General features: G+C 34.2%; 1 protein-coding gene and 1 pseudogene across 5 annotated transcripts in view; one reads left to right on the top strand and one right to left on the bottom strand.

The window, feature by feature from the left end:
- ERBB4 (erb-b2 receptor tyrosine kinase 4) overlaps nt 1-27416 on the bottom strand; it is a 1157734-nt gene that overhangs the window by 914689 nt on the left and 215629 nt on the right. The gene's annotated exons all lie outside the window — the stretch shown is intronic.
- Nucleotides 9951-11157, top strand: LOC116597237 (annotated as a pseudogene).

Genomic DNA, 27416 nt, shown 5'->3' on the forward strand with positions numbered 1-27416 from the left:
TAAGTAATGAGATAGTTACAAAGCACTTCAGAGGAATTTCCTTTTCTCATTTATTCACTCATATATTGCAGAGAAGATCAAAGATCCTAAATATCTAAAACTTTATTGTATTTTAGACACTAGTTATAAATGAATGAGTCTGAGGAAACAGTTTTGTTTATAACATTTACAGTTGGCATTTTCTCCATGAAATACCTCATTCCTACCTACAGTCATTCTCCAAATGATATTTCTATAAAAGACTCTGAAGAAGCATTAAAATACCAGAAGGTATTTTGAAGTCATATAGTTTGACCCTAGACATCTTCTGTCTAAAATATCAAAGGCTGATCAATATATACTGATAAAATATCTTCCCCTCAACTTTCTCCTCTCCTCAATTAAAGAGATAAAGGTTAGCAGTGAAGAGGAGAAATAAGCTGTGAGCCTGATATCTGCCAGTTTTCCATATAGATATTGGGTCATGAAACTCCGGCATGTATTTCTTTGAGGATAAAGTTGATTAAATTAGTTGAAACAATGTTTGACTGATTCACAGCTCTATAATTTTGCTAAACTAGAGGACCATCATTTTGATAGTTGAAGAAAATTTCATGCTGAGGAAATTGTATTAGAAAAGACACTTAAAGGAAATATTTTTGTGGGATTTGGGTCTATAATTCAATACTGGGTATAAATTTCCCCAGCAGAGAACAAGTAATCTACCTGAAGTCCTTTCCAATTCAACATATATGTTGGAAAAATTACTCAGTCTGAGGGAGGATACTCTGGTCTACCAAACTTACAACAAGCCTCACAGAATATTAAATTACGAGGTGCTCACCTAACCATCACTGTAAATTCAAATTTGAAAATACAGCAACAGTATATGAAGAAATGAGGAGTGGAGAGAAACAAAAAAACAAAACCTCAAAACTATGACTCACTTAAAATAAAATCCCCTAGAGCCCTCTTACACTGTTGGTAGAATGCAAACTGGTGCAGACACTCTGGAGAACAGTGTGGAATTTCCTCAAAAAGTTAAAAATAGAACTACCATATGACCCAGCAATTGTACTACTAGGTTTATCCAAGGATACAAAAATACAGATTTGAAGGGATACATATAGCCCAATGTTTATAGCAGCATTATCAACAATAATCAAACTATGGAAAGAGCCCAAAGGCCCATCAACTGATGAATAGATAAGGAAGACGTGGTGTGTGTACACACACACACACACACTCACACACACAGAGGAATATTAGCCATTAAACAAATGTTTAGATGAATTTCTAAACTTGCCATTTGCAATGGCATGGATGAAGCTAGAGTATATTATAATAAGTGAAATAAACCAGATAAAAATAAATACCATATTTCATTCATATTTGGAATTTAAGAAACAAAACAGATGAACATATGATTAACGTCTGATGTATATCATAGTAGTTTAATATTTTTATATATTATGAAATTATTCCCATGATAAGTCCAGTTGCCATCTATGAGTACTTTTGAGATATTTAAGTAGAAATATTAATTTAAGATGAGTTAACTAACCCAATAACCAAAGTATAAGAAAATGCACTTCAGATTACTTATATATATTTGCAATTCATATTTATTGCAATCTGTGTCACAACTTCCAATGCCATTATAAGCTTTGAGGGTATTTTTTCAAAACATCAGAGACCTTCAATTCTTCATTTTTCAGAATAAAATTATGACAGCTTCATTGTTATTAATAATGAAAAGTGAGATATCTAAAAACTTGCATATATATTTAATCTCAAAAGAGTTTATCATCCTATGTAATAGAAAGGAAAAAAATACTTTTAAAATACTGAAATACAAGTACATCAGTATGTTGAATAACGCTTAAAATGGCAGAGTCCCACAGTAGAAGTAAAACTTTACAAATCTAACTCTCCAGATGTTAAGTTTTAATGTGACTGATTCCATGGAAGTGAATACATTTTTCTTTGTCAGCAACTGATTTCTGTAATAAACTTTTCCTCAGTTAAATGTCAGTTTATCGTCTTAAAGTCTCATACAGGGACTACTATATTTATTTTTAATCATTTCATCACATTCAAAATTAAAATTCACAATTCTCCCTGTTATAACCACAATTATTAATACTGGCACTATTTTAATATCTTTTCAATTTGCATTTTCATTTATTCAAATTGCATCACGTTGAGCACTGTTAATTATAGTCTATTGTTCAGGACATCACATTTATGCCAGTTAATAGTGGCATCAGCAGAGAGACTGACAAAAGCAATATTCAGCCTGCCTCTGTAGAAGAGTTTGAGGAAAGAGGCTAAAACATTCACCTAATTAACCTATGCTAGTTCTCCAAAATCATAAGTGAAAATTTGTTTTTGTTCTTCATACAACCAATATTTGTTACTTCTGCTTTATTATACATAGACATGTGTTTGAAAGCCATAAGATTTTAATTTATTTATTATGTCTCATACCAATTTGCTAAATAACCTTAGGCAAACCATCTAATGCCTCTGTGTTTGAGTTTCTCCATCAAAAAAAAAAAAAGGAGTTCTGAAGTATCTTGCAAATAAAACAAAAAATTGGAAGAAAATTTAAGTGAAAAACACATTTTCAAAAAAATCAAATGGTGCATTTTTTACAATGCAAATCAGCAGATATGCATTAACTATTCAGATTATAGAGCAGCATTGCCCAATAGAAATATAAAATGAAAAACACAGGAAATTTAAATATTCTAGCAGCCACAATTAAAAAGTAAAACAAACACACAAAAAAAGGTGAAATTAATTTAAATAATATGTTTACTTAATCCAATATATCCAAAATAGTATGTAAAAACATGTAATCAGAATAAAATTATTAAAAAAGGATTTTATATTATTTCCTTTTTACTAAGTCTTTTAAATCTGGTGTATTGTTATACTTAAAACACATTTCAATTTGGACTAGTCACATTTTAAGTGCTCAGTAGTTACAAGTGCTAGTGGCTACAGCATCAGGATAGGTGTGGAGAATGTACCCTTCCTTGAAGTTAGGATTTTACCTTGTAAACACTACTCTATCTAAATGGTCTAGGATACTACCAGACATATAGTAGAAATCCAATAAATAATTGTTAAATGATTTTTCAAATTAATAACTTAAACTAGAGATGGGGTCATCAAATTTTTAGTTCCAAGAGGGGGGAGATATTATTGGCAGAGTAAAGAATAAAAGAATAGGGAAATAGGACAAAAAAGTAGAGAATGAGAGTAAAGTAAGAGCGTGAAGCAAAGGAGGTATAGGAACAGGATAAAGGACAGAAGTAGATATGGTAGGATGAAGCAGAATGCTACCCACTGTTAATGCTCTTCAATTTTTAAATAAGTCATCACATTATTGCATTTTAGATAGGAACAGGCTCTCTAGTGAATGTCTACAACAGGTATATATCTCAAATCTCTATCTTTACCACTGTCATTTTTACTTGCAAAAACAAAATAAATTTGTTTCTTTAAACATCAACTTTCAGACGATGGTCTTCTCTGTATTAAAAATTTTCATCTCCTCTTCCACAGAGATCAGTCTAAATATACCTGGTTTCCCTGAGCAGTGCAATATCCCCTTCACAACCAATTAAAAAAAAAAAAAAAACTATAGTTACTAAAATTATAAGCACCAAATACACACCAAATACAGTCACAAAATAGAGAGGTGTTTTCACATCTCCCCCTATCACAACAGTAAAGTGAACTGATCACATTCAACCATCTTTCCTCAAGTTCTAAGTCTTTTTAAAACCACAAATGAGACAGTTTTAAAGACCGTATCTGTAACAAATTTGAAAACAAAAAGGATTCGGGGCACCTGGGTGGCTCAGTGGGTTAAGCCGCTGCCTTCGGCTCAGGTCATGATCTCAGGGTCCTGGGATTGAGCCCCACATTGGGCTCTCTGCTCAGCAGGGAGCCTGCTTCCCTTCCTCTCTCAGCCTGCCTCTCTGCCTACTTGTGATCTCTCATTGTCAAATAAATAAATAAATAAAATCTTTAAAAAAAAAAAAAAAAGAAAAGGAAAACAAAAAGGATTCTATCAGTTGAGCAGAAACAATGAGGAATTCCTTAGTAGGAAGCATCACATAGGACAAAAATGACAAATGCAGACAAAGCCACGTCCACATTCATGCAAATACACACATGAGAAATCTATTGGGAAGATAAGAGCAAATCAAAAGACTCATAAACTTAAGGTCTGGTAAACAAGTATAGAAAGACAGAAGAGGCCCTGAAACAACTATCAAGATCATGACTTAGAGACAAGTCATTCCTGCTCTGAAAATAGTCCAACTCTTCACCTCATTTATTGGTGTCTTGAGGTAAAACCACCTAGTTGGACCCTAAAGACCGTGAGGATCCTAGCTGCATAGGTACAGAGTCCTGAAGTCTCTCTTGGAATCTTTATTTCAGATCTTAAATGATGACAGTGGGTTGGGAGGGCTGGGAAGAATCTCCCTAGATTCAAGGAACTATGAATTTCAAGAAATTATGCTAGAGTAACCTGAGACAGAAAAAGCCAGAAAAAGAAAAAGACTGAGAGAGAAAAAGACAGAGAAAGAAAAATTTTGTGAAATAGGGGAATTCAAACTTGCCAGTCTCCTCAAATATAATCATTGTAAAATGAAGCAATTCTTGTTTTCCTGCCATATATCCTTAAATCATTCTTTTTATTTAGTGGGAGTTTTTGGTAGTAAAATTTCCAAGATTCACTGAATTAGAAATTATGCATCTATTTGTCCGTGAATTAATTATCTGTCTCCCTATGATATTATAAACTCTATGAAATAAGAATGTTGTTTGATTCACAAGTGTATTAAATTGGTGCTCATTAAATATTTCTTGGAAAAAATTACTGGTATGATTATTGGCAGGTACCCTCTCTAAATTATATAAGATTAAATGATCAAATTAAGAGTAAACCTATTCTAAATCAATCTTTTTAAGTATGTAAGATATATATGTAGTTCTTTAAAAGGTAAGATAAAAATCAGATATATACAGAAATAGGTTATTGTCTCTTCTCTTGTATTGAAGTGATTAAGACTGCAAACAGCAGAAATATCTGTGGCTATGTTAAACTGAACAGCTCTAAAATGAGGAGAAAATCCTAATATGCTTTCTTCTTTCTCCTTTCCTTCTCTTTTCCATCTTTTTTCTCTTTTCTTATTTGCTTCTATTATTCTTTCTCTTTCTCTTCCACCTTCCTCCTCCTCCTTCTTTTATTTACGAAATAAATCTTAGGCAGCAGATTATTTCCAAGGATGAAAACACCACTTTCTTATCATTCATTCCAGCTCACTGCAGGAGCAAAGATTTTTCTGACAATTGCATGGATATAGATAATTACAACAAATGAATTAAACACATTACTTCTTTCACATTTTTTAAACCATTTTGTAATCAACTGAAATGTAGCATAATAGAAGCCAAAGCAGAACTAAACAATAAAAAGTTTACAAAGACATATTACTAAAGTCATTTTAATTGTGAAATTTCATAAATTCAATAAATAGACTTTTGAAAGTTATTATGAGCTAGTAAGTATTGAGTTTCATTACTACAAAAATATTTGATAATAAAAATTAGTTAATTACTTTATTCAATATTTAAAGTATAGTAAAGAATACTGGACATATTTGAATAAGTATCTTTTCATATGGTAGAAACATTAAACAATCTAGACAATTTAGAAATTAATGAAAATATGTCAAAGAAATACTCTCCTATTGAACACCAATTATTTTGACAAGCTTTATGTATCAAAGTGTTCCACTTATAAACCAGTCTATGACATATTTTTTCTTTAGTTGATACTTAAATGTTATTACTAACACAGTTTAGAAACTGGAAAGAACTGATAAACATTCCGACTACAGCACTGTAATATCTCCTTTTTGATAATACCACAAACTTTGATGCAAACCTCTTGGCATACACTTTGGAATGCTGTTATTCGCCAAAGGTTTGAAGAGAGCCCTGAAAAACATTTCCCAAAGAAGAAAATGTGCCAGAAAAAAACCCATAAAAATCAACAAAATTGAAGGAAGAATTGACAAGAGACAGTTTGAAAAACTCTTTATTCATATGAATCTGAGTATACAGTGTTTCTCAAAACATATTTTACAAAATTGATCTCAATTGAGTTTAAAAATATAAACTACCCTAATATCAAATATGGCAAATGAATGATGTCAAATGAGAGCTCTCACAAATAACTTTTGAGAAATTAATAAATTCTGCCCCTGGGGCTCATTTCCTAACAGTTTTTTACCTTGTATAATTTAATTGTCACATATTTCATGTACCTCAGAATATGTCAACTATACCACTTAGGTGAATAAATACACTTATACACTAACCTCACTGTCTTTTTCTTTTGTTTTCTTTTCTTTTTCTTTCTTTTTTTTTTTTTTTGTTAACTATTTCACTTTACTGATACCATGGGATATATTTATTTTGATATTAAAATGCCTCAATTTAAAATAATAAATCAGATTGTGATTAAATGCTGTGTTCTTTTATCCCATCTGTGTAAAAGCAGAATTAATGTGTCATTCTATGAGTATCATGAAATTGCTTAGGATGGCACTTTTACCAACATCCCTAAATATCAGAAATTAATTTCGTTTTCTAGGATTATTCATTTAATGGATTTTCACATTGTCTTTCTTCATATCTCTCTTAATTTTTTTAAAATTTCAATAGCTCTGGTAACATCTGCCAATTTACGACCCATTTATAAATTTTGTTAACTATTGTTTAAACTCTTTTACTAAATCATCAAGATCCTAAATAAATTCTATCCTATTTTAATAGACTAGAATCTCAAAGTTCTTGAGGCACTTTTCAGCAAGAATCAATTTCCATTTGTGACTCTCTCCATCCACCTCAATTTAAACTATTTAAAACTTCCAAATCCACTTCCAGATAACCTACCTTAACAGTAAAAAAATATATAATTTAATTAGTTTTAAGACTATAGGGTCTTATTTCTAAAATAAGTCATGCCATGAGTTGGCTAAATTAGGTATTTTCTTAAAATACTGAATTTACTAAACATTGAATTATGAAAGTATGCATCAAATTATTTTCAAACTTAACTTAGAATATTTTGCCAAGAACGTTTTTGAACAGCACTGAGTTGAAAATATTATACTCAGGTTTCATATTAATAAAAAGGTTTTTCAAGCTATCTTTGTCTAACCTTGTTTCACTTTGGTTAATTTCTATGGATTCCTTCCAGTACATTTTTTTAAACAAATTTTCAAGGACTTTTTCTTTAAACACCCAGCTTTGGTGAGTTACAGCATCCCGAAATGTACCCAAGAAATTTAGATCAAAGTTTGTGGTATTATATAAAAAAATAAAGTTAAAACAGATTATTGTGGTTATTTTGAAAGTTTATTTATATATCATCAACAAATTTTTTTATTCTACTTAGCAGTGTAAAAATGGACAAAATGAATATTAAAATAACCACATTTTGGTGACCTACTTTCAAGAAAGTCAACTTTTAAAACTTCTGAAAGAGAACAAGACAAGAAGGTCCATTCTCACCATTTTTATTCAACATAGTATTGAAAGTCGTAGCCACATCAAATGGGAAGGGACGAGGTCGGGGGAAGAGAAAAGCATCCAGATTGGTAAGGAAGAAGTAAAACTTTCACTATTAGCAGATGGCATGATACTGTATACAGAAAACCCTCAAGATTCCACCAAACGACTAGGAGAACTGATAGATGAATTCAGTAAAGTTCCAGGGTACAAAATCAATGTACAGAAATCTATTGCATTTCTATAAACTAATAGTGATGCAGCAGAAAGAGAAATTAAGAAAACATTCCCATTTACAGCTGCTCCAAAAATAATCAGATACAGAGGAATAAACCTAACCAAAGAGGTGAAAGGCCTGTATTTTGAAAAGTATACAACACTGATGAAAGACACTGAAGATGACACAAAGAAATGGAAAAACATCCTGTACTCATACACTAGAAAAACAAACATTGCTAAAATATTCATACTAACAAAGCAATCTACCAACAGCATTTTTCACAGACCTAGAAAATCCTAAAATTTTTATGGATTCACAAAAGACCTGGAATAACTAAAGCAATCTTGAAAAAAGAAAAAAGATGGAGGCATTACAATTCCGGATATCAAGTTATATTAAAAAGTTGTAGAAATCAAAACAGTATGGTACTGATACAGAAATAAGCACATAGATCAATGGAACAGAATAGAGAACCCAGAAACAAGCCCACAATTATACAATTAGCTTCAATCCAGGAGGAAAACTATACAATGGGAAAAAGACAGTCTGACACAAGATGTTGGGAAAACTGGATAGGTACAAGCAAAACACTTCACCTGGACCACTTACTTTTGCCACACACAAAAATAAATTCAAAATGAATGAAAAACCTAAATGTGAGACCTGAAACCATAAAAATCCTAGAGGAGAACACAGGCAGTCATTTCTTTGACATTGGCTATAGCAACATTTTTCTACATATGTCTCCTGAAATAAGGAAAATAAAAGCAAAAATAAAGTGTTGGGACTAAATCAAAATTTAAAAAACTGCACAGTAAAGGAAACAATCAACAAAACTAAAATGTAACCTATTGAATGGGAAAAGATATTTGCAAATGATATATCTATAAGTGTTAGTATCCAAAATATATAAAGGATTCATAAAATTCACAACACAAATAATCCAATTAAAAAATAGGCCAAGGACATGGACATTTCTCCAAAGAAGACATACAGATAGCCAATAGACACATGAAAACTTGCTCAACATTACGCATCATCAGGGAAATGAAAATCAAGACTAGAATGAGGTATCATCTCACACCTGTCAGAATAGGTAAACTCAAAAACAAAAGAAGTAAGTGTTAGAAAGGATGTGAAGAAGAAGGAACCCTCAAACACTGTTGTTGGAATTGGTGCAGCCACTGTGGAAAACAGTATGCAGATTCCTCAGTAATTTAAAAATAGAACTACCCTACAATCCAGTAATTCTATTGCTGGGTATTTACCCTAAAAATACAAAAACACTAATTCAAAGGGATATATTTACCCCTTATGTTTATTGCAGCACTATTTACAACAGCCAAATCATGGAAGCAGCCCAAGTGTCCCTCTCTAGATGAGTGGCTAAAGAAGATGTGGTATATACATACATAATGGCCTTAAAAAAGAATGAAATCTTGCCATTTTCAACAAAATGGGTGTAACTATAGAGTATAATGTTAAGTGAAATAAGCCAGAGAAAGACAAATACTATATAATTTCACTCATATGTGAAATTTAAGAAACAAAACAAATGAGCAAAGGAAAAAAGAGAAAGGAAAATCAAGAAACAGACTCTCTCTCCTTTTTCTTTTTTTTTTTTTTAAGAAATGGACTCCAATGCCTGCATGGCTCGGTCAGTAGACAGATGGACTCTTGATTCCAGCTCAGATCAGGATCCATGGTTGCAAGATGGAGCCCCCCTGGGTTCTGCGCTCAGTGGGGTCTGCTTGGGATTTTCTCTCTTCCTCTCCCTTAGCCCCTCCCCACCTCTCTAAAATAAATAAACAAACCTTTAAAGAAGAAAAATGAAATAGAGTTGTAACTATAGAATACTGATGCTTATCAGAGGAATGGGTAATGGGTAAAATAGGACATTGGGTAAAATAGGTGAAGGGGATTAAGACTGTATTTATCATGATGAGCACTGAGTAATATAAAGAATTGTTGAATCACTATATTGTATACCAGAAACCAATAATATAAGACTGTATGCTAACTTTACTGGAATTAAAATTAAAAACTTAAAAAAAAAAAACCCTTCTAAAAGATACTTAGTATAAACAACTGATTAGCATGCAAATCCACTTACTACTTAAGTCATTAAGAAATTTAAAGAAAGTAGCTTTCTGCCTGTGGACGCCTCCGAGTAAGCATCGTTAAAGTCTCCCCTCCCACCGCCGTCATGTCTAAGTCAGAGTCTCCCAAAGAGCCTGAACAGCTGCGGAAGCTCTTCATCGGAGGTCTGAGCTTTGAAACAACTGATGAGGGTCTGAGGAACCATTTTGAGCAATGGGGAACACTTACGGACTGTGTGGTAATGAGAGATCCGAACACCAAGCGCTCCAGAGGCTTTGGGTTTGTCACCTATGCCACTGTGGAGGAGGTGGATGCAGCCATGAATGCAAGGCCACACAAGGTGGGTGGAAGAGTTGTGGAACCAAAGAGGGCTGTCTCAAGAGAAGATTCTCAAAGACCTGGTGCCCACTTAACTGTGAAAAAGATTTTTGCTGGTGGCATTAAAGAAGACACTGAAGAACATCATCTAAGAGATTATTTCGAACAGTATGGGAAAATCGAAGTGATTGAGATCATGACTGACCGAGGCAGTGGCAAAAAGAGGGGTTTTGCTTTTGTAACATTTGATGACCATGATTCTGTAGACAAGATTGTCACTCAAAAATACCATACTGTGAATGGCCACAACTGTGAAGTAAGGAAAGCGCTCTCTAAGCAAGAGATGGCTAGTGCTTCATCCAGCCAAAGAGGTCGAAGTGGTTCTGGAAGCTTTGGTGGTGGTCGTGGAGGTGGTTTTGGTGGGAATGACAACTTTGGTCGCGGAGAAAACTTCAGTGGTCGAGGTGGCTTTGGTGGCAGTCGAGGTGGTGGTGGATATGGTGGCAGTGGGGATGGCTATAACGGATTTGGTAATGATGGAAGCAACTTTGGAGGTGGCGGAAGCTATAATGATTTTGGCAATTACAACAATCAATCCTCAAATTTTGGACCCATGAAAGGAGGCAATTTTGGAGGCAGAAGCTCTGGCCCTTATGGTGGTGGAGGCCAATACTTCGCCAAACCATGAAACCAAGGTGGCTATGGTGGTTCCAGCAGCAGCAGCAGCTATGGCAGTGGCAGAAGGTTTTAATTACTGCCAGGAAACAAAGCTTAGCAGGAGAGGAGAGCCAGAGAAGTGACAGGGAAGCTACAGGTTACAACAGATTTGTGAACTCAGCCAAGCACAGTGGTGGCAGGGCCTAGCTGCTACAAAGAAGACATGTTTTAGACAATACTCAAGTGTATGGGCAAAAAAACTCGAGGACTGTATTTGTAACTAATTGTATAACAGGTTATTTTAGTTTCTGTTCTGTGGAAAGTGTAAAACATTCCAACAAAGGGTTTTAATGTAGATTTTTTTTTTTTTTTGCACCCATGCTGTTGATTGCTAAATGTAATAGTCTGATCATGACGCTGAATAAATGTATCTTTTTTTAAAATGTGCTGTGTAAAGTTAGTCTACTCTGAAGCCATCTTGGTATACTACCCCAACAGTGTGAAGTTAGAATTCCTTCAGGGTGATGCCAGGTTCCATTCGAAATTTATTTGCAACCTGCTTGGGCACAGAAGCCATTGTCTCCACAAACCTTGGTGTAGTTGAACTGACAGTTAATGTGTTGTGACCTGGAGTTCACCATTAAAAGGTCACCCAAGCAAAGTCCTGGAGTTTATTTGGTTATTAATATGATTGTTGGCACATCCTATGCAATATATCTAAATTGAATTATGGTATCAGATAAAATTATAGATGGGATTAAAGCTTGTGTATCATCCATTATCATGTGTAATCAATAAACGATTTAATATTCTCTTAAAAAAAAAGAAATTTAAAGAAAGTATAAATTAAGAATGAAAATATATTTGAGCCAACTGCTTAATTTTGATCTCCTTTCAAGTCTTTTACCCAGAAAGAGCCTTTTCCTTCCATTTACTGTTTTACTATGGGCAAGTCATTTTAAATCATCATCAACATTATTTTTTCCTTGCATTTCATTGTTGACAGGTGTAGAGACCATGAGTTTAAATTCTAATTGAATAATGGAGTAAGACTGAATTAATTAACAATGCTAAATTTGTGGGAGAACTTAAGCTAATTTATTTTTTCTTTAAAAAGAGAGGCTAGAAAAAATTTTAAAATTAAAAAATTTAAGAAGAAGCTGGTTATAACTTGAGGTACTTTTATACTTTGAGATTATTCAAGTCATGAGGAAACAGCTTTGAACACCAACATATTGCATATTATACTTTATAAGCCAAAATATGTAAGTTCTAAGAACTGTAGTGAAAGATTGCTGAGAATGCTTATTAATTACAAGCCTTTTAGTTCTTCCTTTAATATATGATCCTACTTTATTTGTTACACATAAGACTATGAGAATATAATATATATTAATATTTTATATATATATATATATATATATATATATATATATATATATTTCCCCCTACCCTCTAACTTTCTCTGTGCATTCATCTTGGGATGAAATAACCTAAGAAATAACAATGAGCAAGCAAGTCATATATCATTTTGAATATCTAGGTCAGAGATTTGGTTTCTCTTAATTAGATCAGTCTTAGAAAGATTAGCAATTCAAGAATAAGAACCAAATAGGTGGCTCTTAAAAAAAAGTCTAGATAAAATACACATGTGCCCACACACAAAGACACACATTTATCACACATATAATTATTATATATTATTTCTGTTAAATTTCTTTAAAAGTACTTTAAAATAGCTATATAGCAACACATAGCTTTGATTTGATTACAGATTCCATGTTGGTAAAATAAATACTATCACAAAAGAACTTTAAAGAGTCTGACAAAAGAGTCACAGTTTCTGTAACTTTTCCAGAGTTATGCAAACATTCTCCCAGGCCTGGGCTGGGTAGAAAACACTGTTGTTTTGATTTTCCAAACGGTCTGTGCTTCTTTGCCAGTTCACACACAAAGGAATACTTAGCTTTCCTTAGCACAAAATACAATGGTCAGATTTTAGGCATTTTGCTGATATATGGCTTTTCTTGTCTTGAATTTTGATGTCAAGGGAGAGGAACATATTATACAATAAAACAAATTTCCTGACACTACAAAGAGCCAATTATTTTCTAAAGGCAATAACTGAATTCACAAGAGGACACACATATACAATATGGAATTAAATATGAACGTACGAGGCACTTAAAATTATCAGAGCAGCTGCACCATGACAGACACCTTAATTTTTTATTAACTACATCTCCAAATATTAGACAAGGAAGAAGCCAAATAGTAACTTCTACCAGTATAAATTAAAGAAACAAAAAAGCTCTAAGGAAGTGTGTGAGCCCCTGGCTGAAGCGGGAATGGCAAACCCATCGCTTTAAATAGCAATTATTCTTCGAAGGAACTATCGCAAATCCTTTTCTTTCCTGTGTACCTTTTGTTCTTTTTCTCCTAATAGTATCTTCATAAATAAGAGGAACTTTTTTGGTATTTTTTTTTTTGTTACCTACAGTAGAATGATGCACTCTCTCACTCTCTCTCTCTCTCTCACACACACACACACTATCAGGATGCCCCAAAGAGACTCTATATAATGGTGTATGTCCTTTGGGAAGGTGGGATTGCTTAATAATCTAGCATCAAAGAGCATCTAACCCCCAGTGCAGTCTTTAATCAAATGTGATAGCTATGCCCTTGCAGCATGTCCATCGGAAGCCCCCCACGTTTTTTCTGTCATCAATCTTCTTCAGCTTCGCATTCATCAAGCAGCATGGCAACTCTCATTCACACTAAATAAGCTTTCAGGTGAATTTACTTTGGAATCCCAGATGATCCAGTGTGAGTTCAAAATCACTCTTTCACGGAATTGCACCCAGATAGCCCCTGGCATTCTGATAAAAGTGGTTTGTCAATAAAATGCTGAGTGAAATTGCTTGTTTGGAATGTATGGTGTCAGCTGAGAGAGTAGTAGCTGAGCAAGCATCTTCCTAAAAATGGCAAGATTTTTAAGTGGTTAAAAAACACTTGCCTGGGAGGGTTGCACAACCATGTGTATACACTAAAAAACACTGAAATGTACACTTTAAGCGGATGCATTCATAGTATGAAAATTAGATCTCCAGAAAGCTCTTTTTAAATTACTTGTTTATTACAGTTGTGTAAAAAATGCTATTTATCACTAGTCTGACTTAGTTGTAAGTTTGAGGGACTTATTTGGGAACAACTATACTGAACATAACTAGATTAAAATCTAAAGTGTTTTTCTTCCCCTTATCCATTTGTAATATGTTCTTTATTCAATATTCACAAAATTCTGGAGCTAACACATTTTCCATTTTCTAGAAGTGATTATTAAGTGTCTGAGAAAATTTTTTTGTGTTCTTATTCACATTTTATAAGTATTTTAATGCACAATAATAAGTGGTTCAGTCATTTACTTACATTGTTCCTATTAAGATTCTTCCTCAATCAACAGCTCTACATACGCAAAAATATAGATTTAAAAAAACTATTAGAAATACCTTCATCTCATTATCTTCTTTTTGTAATCTTCATTCATATCAAGTAGCAGAGTAAAATGGTTTTTTCATAAATAAAAAACCTTTATCTAAAGATATTACATTAATCAAAAATCATATTTGAGGGGATCCTGGGTGTCTCAGATGGTTAAGCATCTTCCTCAGATCATGATCCCAGGATCCTGGGTTCAAGCCCCACATCGGGCTCCCTGCTCTGCAGAGAGCCTGCTTCTCCCTCTGCTTGTGCTCTCTATTTCTCTATCAAATAAATAAATAAATAAATAATCTTTTAAAAATGTGAAAAATCATATTTGATCTTTAATAACAAAGTAATATAGTTCTCAAATTTAACAGCCAAATTTGAACAGAACTATGACTTGCTTGTACAGCTCATTAAAAACACAGCTTCTAGATCCCATGGCCAATACTCTTGATGTTTTGGGACTGAGGTTGGTCCTCCCAAATCAACATTTCTAACAATCAATTCAGGTCATTTTAACTCCAGTAGTCCTTAAAATAGATTTTTGAGAAATAAGTCATTTTTGTATCATGGTATATGGGCAAAATATGTGGTTAGCCTTAAAAAATATAATTCCATAGAATTCTTAGAATTGTGGGTGTTTCCAAATGAAAAGAACTTTAAGAAAGTATCTAGTCCAGTCAGTTTCATGTTTTACAGATGAGGGAATTATACCCAAAAATATAAATTCATGCCCAAAGCACACAAATGCGTCATAAAGTTATGACTATTTCTTGTTCCTACTCTAACATCCTCTGCCATGAAACAAATGTTTTTCATCTGTGTACTTCTGGTAAACCCACTTTATATTTTGCTTCCCTATGCTACATATGAGGAATTATATTTCCTCAGATCATCGTCAATCCTGTTTGAAGTAAAAAGAAGAAAAAAAAACTGTTTTCAAATTTTGAACTGAAGTAATGACTGAATCACAACTTCTAAAAGAAAGCACACATTCTTAAAATGTGTATTGCTCCACAGCGAGATTGTCTTTCGCTCACCCAAAGATCCACACATTTACTCTACATTCAACAGCATCTATCATTTATTGATGACTGTATCCACTGTCCTCTTGGCTCTATTTCCCTTTAAAAAGTCCAGTTGAACAGGAAACAGAAATATTTAAAAAGCAGTCAGGGTTTTCAAGCATCATTTTCAATTTTCCCTCTTTAGTCTTCTACCTCTCTACAAGGGGAAAAAAAATCCTTGCATAAACTAACTCACGAAAAAGAGTTTTAGCAAATATAAACCACAGTATCACTTTAAACAATGTGCACTGCTCATCTTTCAAAATCTACACCTGAGGAGCTATCCAAAAGGGAGATATTAGTAAAGCTATAGGCTTAATCCTCCCTCAAGTCAATTAAAATAATCACAAACTTACAGTGAATATTTACACTAGAACCGGGTAGCCCTAGGTCAAGTGTTTCATTTGCGTTATCATAAAATCTTATAAAGCAGGTATTTTTTATGATTCCTAGTTTACAAATCCAGTAAACTGAGGTTCAGATGGCTTACATAAATTGCCCAGAATCATACAGCTAGTAAATGGTACAGGCAGCACTCAAATATGGGTCTGCATGATAAAAAGTCTTTATGTTTGTGGGTTCAATACATAGTCTAGCAGCCACACATGCTTAGTTTAGGTTGTATTTCTAAATTTAGGGCACTTAAATTTCTCTGATATAATTACTGTTGTAATCAGACCTTTCTTTCATTTGCTTGTTTTGCAAAATTAGGAACACAAAATAGCATAATGAGGATAGAACTTCTTCCTGGGTCTATTTTTTTATGCATTTGATTTCTTTCCTCCTCCAAGGGATTATTGTAAATTAGTCATTTCTTTTCTCAACATAAATGTTGTGAGAAATAAATTGGTTTAGTCTCCATAGAAAGAGAAAGAAGAAAGATAAATCAGAAAGAACAACAAAAAAAGAATATGTAATAAGATATCTTCCTTGCAAATTTGATTTCACCTAAGACATTTTGACAGGTAGGAACAAGACAATAGCTGTTTTTTGGTTTGTGGGAAAACTGAAGTTGACTTATTTGACTAGAGTTGAAAAGAGCTGTCTTAAACCCAAAGTAGATTGCTATTAGATTATAATAAGTAAATCTACCAAACAGAAACATGTTTTCTAAGATTCTGTTTAAAACACTTAATTATTATTATTATTTTTTTAATCTTGTAGGGCTCACCAGGATATTTCTCTCTGGAAGCTGAAACTACTGGCCTTCTTACCCACAATAGTATAGAATGGAGAAGAAAGAAGCTGAAGAAAAGATTCGCACAGCTTTGCTGGTTGATGGCATTTTGCCACATGTTGTGGCTAAGCATGCCAAGGAAACTAATGTCTATAATTCTTCAACGTACTCTTTGTATCAGTCATGGGATCACAGACATTTCAGACTTATAATCCAAATTCAACGATCCTAGCTACAACATCACTGTGATCTATGTTACCTCCGATACAAGTACTGAACTTAGTACCAATATAGGTAGTTAATTATGTGAGATCAAGCTAAGGGCTTGAAATTTCTTCCTCTTTTTAGGGTCAAAAAATGTATCAAAAAATGTATCAATCTGTAATAATTTCTACTTGTTGTTTTTAACTTTTGCTTTGCCAAACAAAATAGGTCTATTTCATTCTTCATACATCAGAGCCTTCAAATGATTGATAATAGCCATTAAGAGCCCCCTCCTTCTTCAAGTATCTCTATTTTAAACATGTCCCAGCCCTTTAATTCACCTTACTAGGTTTCTTTTGTTGCCACTGCCATCGTATTTTTGCTTTTTGGGTTGTTTTTCTTTTTTCCTTTTTGTTCTGTGTGTACATTTGTTTGTTTTAGAACAAGTACTTGCCCAGCTTTTTCAAAATTTTCAAGCAAGTTTTAAATGCAACCTTTTCAAATGACGTTTCTGTAGCAAACCCAAACATTCAACTCCATGTAAAAACTCAAACCCAGCTATAACTGAATATAGCAAGGCCAGTGGTAGAACAGTTTCGTATAAAGGGTTTATTACCTGTCACAAGAAGCGGTGAAATGTGAATGTGAAACATATAAGTATATTTTATCCAACACTTTTCAGTTTATGATTAAGACCGAATATGCCTCTTATTTTTTTCCCCAAAGATTGATTCCCAAGTCAATAAACAGTAATTCAGAATTTCTCTTTATGTAAACAATACCAGCCCTTCCTCAAGCTACAGCATTGAACACATACTTGTCTGTGAGAGTGCTAAATGTCTACATCACCACGGTAAGTTCATTTGGAGTTGCAAAGCTAGGGGCCAGAAACACAATGTATTCTCTCCTGCCGTTTCAAGATCTGTTTGGGAAGTGCATCATCCTCACTATCTCTTTAGACAGGTACAGTGGGATTTTCCTCCAGTATAGTCCCAAAGCAGTTGTTTCTGCATCTTAAGAATGTAGGCATGCTGGTCTGAGCAAGTGGAAGTGATGGAGTTATAAACTGAGATGACAAGGGACAGTCAAGAATGAGGATTCAGGTACATGGGATAAAGAAAGGCTGATATCTCCTGATTGAGTAAATCTGTTTGACAGATTTCCCAGACACCTATTTCCTTTTCTTTCTTTCTTTCTTTCTTTCTTTCTTTCTTTCTTTCTTTCTTTCTTTCTTTCTTTCTTTTTTTTCTTTTCTAGGGATGCCAGTAATTAGCCTACCAAATCCTTTACGTACTGTCTCAGGGAAATAAAATACAGTTTCAAGTTCAGACCTTCCCCCACCTTAGTAATAGTGAACAAAGAAGATATAAGGCCTATAGAGAATCTGTACTCTGATTTTCCAGTCTCTCTCACCACGTCCATTTTAGAGCTCTAGAGGCAAAGAAAAAGTAAAATAATTTTTAGCTGTAGGAGTTTTGCACTGAAAAGACTAAAGGAAAAATGGATCTACATGTCGGAGAAAGCAAGATTCAGGCTATTTTGTCCTGAGTCCCAAGGAGTTTGAGGAACAGGAAGGGTGGGAGTCACTGGGAGTGAGGGATAAGGAAAAAGGCTTGAGGGCACGATCAAGGAGACAAACACTGGGGACACAGAAAACTGGGGTAATGACAAGGAAAGAAGTCACCATTCATTGGCTCTACCCTACTTCCCCCCCCCCCACCCCGCCTTTGCTAGCCCTGAGGCCAATTTCCTTTTTAGCCACAGGTGAATGATGATTACCTGCCCTATATACTAACATCAGTGTGCTGTTGTGAGACTCAATGATTAGTGTAAAGGGACTTGAAAATTGTAAAGTGCAGTGCCAATATGATATTATTATTACTTGATTCCAAAATTCTCTCAGTAACAAAACACAACAAAATAAAATGTGAGCAAATGATTTTTTGTTTATGTTTTATTTACATGTTTATTTTTTAAACCCTGGTATGAAAAGAAGCAACAGGTTTAATCTATTACCCAAACTAAATAAAAAACTTCTTTTTAGAATTTTAATATGAGATCATTAGAATAGCAATATAGACCAATGTGGCAATCTACATTTCATAGTCTGTGGGCTCTTTTATTAATACTATACAGGTGCTATTTTAACACAGTGTTTCGACTTTTATGTTTTACTGTTGTATAATTTGACATATTAAGGCCTTACTTATGCTTAAGGTAGTTACAGAGCAACTAAGTTAATTGAGGGACTATAGATTCACTTAAGGAAATAAAGTAAAGCAAATGCCTACCAAACAAATATCATTCCACAGAAGTTGACAAGGGCTTCCCTTAAACACAGTCTAATTAAATTTAAGGTAGTAACTGTTTGTGAGAACAGAATTTAAAATAAAAACAACACAATAACTGTGTTCTTGCTAACAGTTGGGCTTAAACTTCAGGATTTTTCAAGCACAATAAGGCATTAGAAATACCATTAGACTTATTCACCATAAATTAGATGCCCTGCTGGTATCATTTAAGAACACAAACCAAACCAAAACAAAACAAAACGCATTCTTCATCATTCCTCCAAAAAGTTAATAGTTAATAAACCATGAACTTATTAGAGAAATTGATACCAATACAGAGTTCTACCACCTTGTGATTGACAGTTTAAGAAGAACCATCTGACTAATAGAGAATAATGTGATTTAGGGGTATAATGTGTGTTTATAGATTACACAGAATAGATAAAACATTTACAATCCTCCTCGCCTCTGAGGAGTCATTATCTAATTCTGAACATTGAAACTTGAGCTCTTATACATATATGTAAAATGTTAAGAATTGGTACAGCCACAACAGAAAACAGTACGAATGTTCCTCAAAAAATTAGAAATAGAATACCACAAAATCCAGCAATTCCACTTTCGGGTATCTATTTGAAGAAAACAAAAAGACCAATTCAAAGAAATATAAGTACCCTGTGCTCCTTGCAACACTATTTGTAATAGTCAAGATACAGAAGCACCCTAAGTGCCTATCATTGATCAAGTGGTGTGTACATACACACACTTGCACACACACACCCAAAAATGTTATTCAGCCTTTAGAAAGGATCAACTCTTGGGGTGCCTGGGTAGCTCAGTCAGTTAAGGTCTGACTCTTGATCTCAGGTCAGGTCTTGATTTCAGGGTTGTGAGGTCAAGCCCTGCATGGGGCTCCACACTGGGTATGGAACCTACTTAAAAAAAAAAAAAAAAAAGTAAAACCTTGACATTTGTGACAAAATAGATGGACCTAGAGTGTATTGTGCTAAGAGAAAGACAAACACAGTATGATTTCATTTATGTGGAATCTAAGAAACAAAACAAAATAGAAACAGATTCATATATACAGTAAAATATGCATTACCAGAAGGGGTAGGGGTTGTGAGTGAGCTGAGGGGAGGGGCAAGCAGATGAAACAGGTGAAGAGGAGTAAGAAATACAAACTCCCAGTCATAAAATAATTAACTCATGGGGATGTAATGTATAGCATGGGGAATATAGTCAATAGTATTGTAATAAATTTGGTTACAGATGGTCCCTAGACTTCCCATGGGGATCATTTCATAATATATATAAATATCAAATCAGTATAATTTAAACCTGAAAGTAATTGGTTATTTAATGTCAATTATATTTCAATAAAAAATTTATAAATAAACCAATTAATCAATTTTAAAAATGCTGAAATATAGCCTAGAATTATAGATAATCTTTTATGATAAGGCAGAAACCAAAGAATGGACAGGTTTAAAATCAGACAGAACTGACCTGAGGTCTAGACTTATAACTTTGGGCAAATAATGTCACCAGTCTGGGTTCCTTTTTCTTTATCAGTGTAACAGAGACAGGAACACATTTTATGCAATGTTGATGTGAGGTTTACCTGTGACTACAGAGGAAAGTCATCTGGGCACTTGATGGACACTCAAAAAATTACTGGCTTTTCTCTTAAAATCCAGACCTCCTAATAAGTTGAAAAGAAACACACACACACACACTATTTTAGAAACATTTTTAAGTGATTAAGTGTCTTCTTGAATATCTAATCTTCCACTATCTCAACAGACATTTCGGCACACATACATTTTAGAACTCATATCACATTCATTGCATGCCAGTTAACCATCAGGGAAGAGTTTATTAGATGAAAATAAGTCTGTTGTAAAAGATTTCCTTGCAATTACTTCCCTGCCATTATCCTGGCCACACGCTTATGCAGCTTTTCAAATTAATATGCTTAGATTACTGAGCGAGTAATCAGAGCAGAGGAATTCTATGAGGAACTCAATTACTAAAGAAAATGATCACTCAAGCATTTGAGAAATTGGGGCTACATCTAATTTTGAATAGTGGATCATTATTGACATTATGGAAGTATTCAGTACAAACACTTGGACATGTAGCACCAGAATAGCATATCACTTTATATACATATGGTAAACAGAACTAGCTGCTTGCTAATATCTCTGTTAAATGTTACTATGCCTAGCTGAAAAGAAGAAATAATATCAATCTGGAAATCAGTACTTCAAAAAAAATAGGGAGCTGATTGCTTGATTGAATAAAAATTGGATTGTTAACTCACATTTTAAAATAAACAACTCTAATTTTTCTACTTGAGAGAGAATAATCCTTTATAGTCTGGAAATACTTATCCAATGAACACAAATTTAAGGACTGGTTTCCACATATTTCCATATTAGAAAACTGCTTAGATACTTTCGTCATTGCATTTTAATCATTCCACCACCAAAAGGCTCTGTTTTTTACTAAATGATTATATATAGGTTCATGTACGTTTTTACTTATTTAATAATTCTTAACTGGAACTTTATTTTACCTAAACTAGCTATTATTCTGAACCCAGTTGCTTTTGATGAAAATTATTTGTCTAATTCTGATTTTTATCTAAGATTTAAAGTAAAGACTATTTTAAGAATTTTGCTAACTTTTTAAAAATATACTGAATTAGAAAAGGTAGTATGGGAAATGGGTTGAGAGGTTGTTTCTTTCTTTTCTATCTATTGAAGCAAATAGCAAAGAAAAATCTTTCAACAGTGAGTGATAATTCCTAACAAACCAGTGGTCTCATCAGCTCTGTCGACCTGGGGAACTTACTGCATCTCTGAAAGTATACTAATATAGCATGGTAACAGTGATGACGACAATGATGTTGATGAGAATAATGTAGGTACCACCAGCCTACCTATTTTATTAGCACAAAATAAGGTAATATATTCATAAGTAAAAAATTTTGCAAGAGAATATTATGATTACTCTAAGTCCCATTTTTTAAAGGACTGATTCTCAATTTGTTCATCATAGATCACATTGAAAATGTTAAAAGATTGGCTCCCTGTCCTCAGAAAAATGAATATATGAACAGATTAAAAATGTGAACAAACTTTCAGGAAATGATGGCCTCTCTGGAGCCTACTCATTGACCACCATATCTAAGATCTCCATTGTGATGGCAGTTGTTGACTGCCTGGTCAGAAACCACCCCTTCACATGCCTCAGACCCTATTCCTACCTTTATCACAAAATCCTGAAATGTTCAAGTACACATCAACACATATGATTCTCCTAAGTATATCGCACTCCTTGTGAACTAATGAATTGTGACTTTCCCCGCCCCCCTCCTGTTGGACATAGAAAAGGAAGCATGCTGTCATAATCATTTTGGCAGCCTGTTTATGATCACAAAGATAACCAGAACTAAGTTTTGAAGCCTACATTGTAAATGACAGGTAACAATGTCATAACTCGAGAAAATATGATACCACCTTATACCAGTTAGAATGGCCAAAATTAACAGGACAATAAACAATGTGTGTTGGGGAGGATGTGGAGAAAGGGGAACCCTTTTACACTGTTGGTGGGAATGCAAGCTGGTGCAGCCACTTTGGAAAACAGTGTGGAAATTCCTTAAGAAATTAAAAATAGAGCTACCCTATGACTCTGCAATTGCACTACTGGGTATTTACCCCAAAGATACAGACGTAGTGAATAGAAAGACCATCTCTACCCCAATGTTCATAGCAGCAATGGCCACAATCACCAAACTGTGGAAAGAGCCAAGATGCCCTTCAACAGACAAATGGATAAAGAAGATATGGTCCTTATATACAATGGAGTATTATGCCTCCATCAGAAAGGATGGATACCCAACTTTTGTATCAACATGGACAGGACTGGAGGAGGTTATGCTGAGTCAAATAAGTCAAGCAGGGTCAATTAAATGGTTTCACTTACTTGTGGAGCATAAGAATAACATGGAGGACATTAGGAAAAGGAAAGGAAAAGTGAATTGGGGGAAATTGGAGGGGGACATGAACCATGAGAGACTGTGGACTCTGAGAAACAAACTGAGGGTTTTGGAGGGGAGGAGGCTGAGGGGTTGGGTGAGCCTCGTGGTGGGTATTAAGGAGAGCACATATTGTATGGGGCACTGGATGTGGTGCATACACAACGAATCTTGGAACACTGAAAAAATAAAATTAAATTAAAAAAAAACTATGGAAAATAATCTGCATTACTCTGTACTTCCTACTGTATCAAATAATACATTTTCTTTACTCATCCTCAAAGTCTCAGTTCAGATATATTTTGCTTGGTGATGATATCACAGACTGAACCAAGCAGAAGTAGTCTGTCAGGACTCCAACCTCAAAATATCTAATGTATTATAAAGCTCGATTATTAAACTCTATTATTGTGTTTAACACCAACATTATAACAAAACCTAGAACAGCTTAAGGGCAGAATTTTTTTTCCCCCCTTTGGTTCACTATATCACTGCATCCACAGAATAGTATCTGCAACATAATAGGAATGTTCTATGTTTTTGATAAATTAATGAACACCAGATTATAACTAATTTAGAAAACACAAATTTTAAAAAGATGGATCTTGTTTATATTTATCCAAATTTTATAACTAGGATTTTAGTACTAACTGCACTTTCTGGTTAAAAGATTAGAATTCTTCATAAAAGCACAATAGCAGAGAGTGTTCATATAAGGTTTTTTTTAAAGTAACATTAGTAATCTGTGTGTAAAGGGGTGAGAAATACTGCATTCATTTTTCCTAAATAACGGAGAGATGATCTTGGATAATTCGAGGAGATGTCCAAATCCTAATGTTGCCACAGCCTATGAATTTACCACTCCCCATGCTCCCAAAGTTGTGGTATAAACTTCACAGAGAAAAGTACACAAGTTACAGTTGTACAGCTTAATGAATAAACACAATGTGACCACACCTATGTAACCACTATTCAAGACATGAAGCAAAATCTTATTAGCACCCCAAAAGCCCATCTTGGGCCCTGACCTTTAGAATAAGTAATAATAATGTTTGCAGTTCTTAGCATAATGTAGTTCCAAAATTACTGAAAGTAAATAATGAATAATTAATGCATATGTATTTCATTTTAGAAACTTTATTTCTAGAAGGATACTTGTTAATCATCCTTTTTTTTTTAAAAAGATTTTATTTATTTATTTGACAGAGAAAGAAAGCCCAAGCAGGGAGAGCAGCAGGCAGAGGGAGAAGGAGAAGCAGGCTCTCCACAAAGTAGGGAGCCAGATGCAGGCTTGATCCTAGAACCCTGGGATCGTGGCCGGAGCTGAAGGCAGACATTTAACCATGTGAACCACACAGGTGCCCCAAGACAGATGTTAATCATTCTTAATGTACATTCTTCTGTCTAATCCCTTTGAGCCCTTAAAGTGTGGTAATTCCTGATAGAGTGTATGAATCTAGAGATAGTCCATAAAAAAGATTGTAGATTTTAAATCTAGAAAACATTTTCATGCAGACTATATTTAAATTGTATCACTGATCTATTTGTCTGGCTCATCCCTACAGAATGAATTTTCTCTCTGAAAAGTGAAAAAGAAATAAAAGAGGCTTTCCACTTAGAAGGAGAAAACTGAAGGAAATGAGAAACATAACAGTAAAACAGAAATTAAATCCTTCAGAAATTGGTTAATTGATTGCCTGACAATTACAACAGAAATGCTTTAAATCTGAAACTCATCAATTCCTGACTCTGCTTTCCTTTTGTACTTAATTAGAAAAAAATAAAACATAAATGTATTCTTGTTTAGCTGGAACTTTGGGGAAATACGTAGGAAGTTATAAGCAATAAAGTACCAGCTGCTTCTTTGTTGCTAAGTTTATCAAAGAGTTAGCAGTAAATGTGTTTTTATAATTTATCATTCCTGTGTATTAAAGTTTTATGACTAGCAGCTTAGGAGAAACTGTAAGCAAAAGCCATGTTACCAAAACTGAGTTAAAATGCAGCATGGAGATAAAGGTGTGAAATAAAGTATCATCACTAACTAAAAACACACATTTCTGTGGGGGATTAACAAACACAGAGAAACAGTTCTCCCTATTTTTTTCCAAATAAAGTTATCAATGACCTTATTGGCCTAATTATCTGGCAACAAACAGGACGTTCTAGATGAAATGTTCTGCCTGTACATCTCAAACAAGGGAACAAAGAGGGCTCTCTGCAAAAACCTTTGATAGAGGAAAAAAGAACAACTGGAGAACCAAACAGCCAAGATAATATCTTACTGGGTTTTTAAACATGATAATATAATTCAGGGGCTGCGGACCCCAAATTAGGATGCTTTGCATTTTAAGACAATTACTGATGAAGAAATATGTCCATAAAACATCCCAGGTCAAAAAGCAAAGGTTTATATACCACGATTCTTACTGTTACATCACATTTATCATTCCGCATTTATATTAAGATCACTGGTTTTTTTTTTCTAACAAGTCATTCTGAAATACGAACATTTAAAAGTTAAAGGATTTTAAAGTCCTTTGTCTTTAAGCATACACAATAGGTTTTATAATAAACATCAAAAATATGCTTATTGTATATTGTAATTTAAGTAAAAGTTTTTGCTTTCTCTTGGCAATTTGGTGAATTGCTTACAGTGATTCAATGATTAGGCTCCTTAGCTTTGAAAAAAAATGTTTTTTCTATAGGCTATGTCACAAAACTCTTTAAAACATCCTTGAGTCACTTATGGGGGACAGAATGTCTGCAATGATAGTGACTGGAATATTTAGGGGTCTCTAGGGAAATGCTGTTTTGCAGAACCCTCTATACCAATATGATCTTTGACTTTGATTCTCTTCCAAAGTTGGCTGCAGATTTCAAGACACAAATGCACTTGTTTTTTCATCCATTCTTTTAGTGTTTATTAAGAAACTACCATGTTTAAGATTAGTGTTCATAGATCCAAGGGGTGTATGTGTCGGCGTGTGTTGGGGGGGGGGCGTTCCTCTCCACACAGCAGAGACAAAATTCTTTGTACTTTTTGCAAGTTCCTGTATGTGTCTGCTTATATACTCTTGCTACTGATCTAGCCCTTCCATCTCTTTAACCACTGAGACTATCTCTTTAAGATTTTATTTATTTTTCAGAGAGAGAGAGAGAGCACCAACAGGGGAAGCAGCAGGCAGAGGGAGAAACAGGCTTCCTGCTGAGCAAGGAGCCTGATGTCAGGTTCAGCCCAGGACCTGAGCCGAAGGCAAATGCTTAACAGACTGAGCCACCCAGGTGTCCCAACTGGGGAGACTCTTTAGTTAAAGCTGGAAATGAATGACATTATGTATCACCTGGTTCTACACTTTCATGGACTCAACCACAATCATACAACTAGTTAGTATATGAACTGAACCAATAATTTCTCAACTCTGGCACTCTCCAGTTAACGGAATTGTGTAAACCACTGTATACACACAAACATGAACATGCTGTAATAGAAACTTTTTTTTTTAAAGATTTTATGTATTTATTTACTTGACAGATCAGAAGTAGGCAGAGAGGCAGGCAGACAGAGAGACTGGGGGGGAGCAGGCTCCCCGCTGAGCAGAGAGCCTGATGCGGGGCTCAATCCCAGGACCCTGGGATCATGACTTGAGCCGAAGGCAGAGGCTTTAACCCACTGAGCCACCCAGGCGCCCCTGTAATAGAAACTTTTAAAGTAAGTAAGCAACTTAGTGAAAACCTATTCCAGCTCCTTTGTTTTTTTAGATTACAACACTGGAGCCCAGAGAGGTGGAAAAGATACAATCTGTTAAAGTAAATAAGAGATTCCAATCTAGAGCTACTTTCCATTATATATTTTGGTTAGAGATAATCTTACTGAATTAAATCAAATTAGTGTGTACAACTGATGAGAGCTTAACGCTCTTACTGAAATTCAGATTTTTAAATACAACTCTCCTTTTGTTAATTATAAACTTGTTGAGGACAGGAATTAATGTTTCATATACTTTTGCATCGTGTCGTACCTCTAGTTGGTACTAAGTAAGCATTTATTCGAGTAATAACAGAGTTTTAAACTTAATGCAGACACCAATCCAATATGTAAGTACAAATGATTTTATATTCTGCTGGATTGTTTCCAAGAAACCCACCCAATCTACGTATCCTATCGCCTCAGGTCACCCATATATAAATTAGGATTAAACTAGGCATTTTCCAGACAAATTAATAAATGTAAGCATAATTTGTCTCTTTAGAAAAGCCTATTTAA

This window comes from Mustela erminea, chromosome 8, assembly GCF_009829155.1.
Source record: "Mustela erminea isolate mMusErm1 chromosome 8, mMusErm1.Pri, whole genome shotgun sequence".
NCBI classification, from domain to species: Eukaryota; Metazoa; Chordata; class Mammalia; order Carnivora; family Mustelidae; genus Mustela; species Mustela erminea.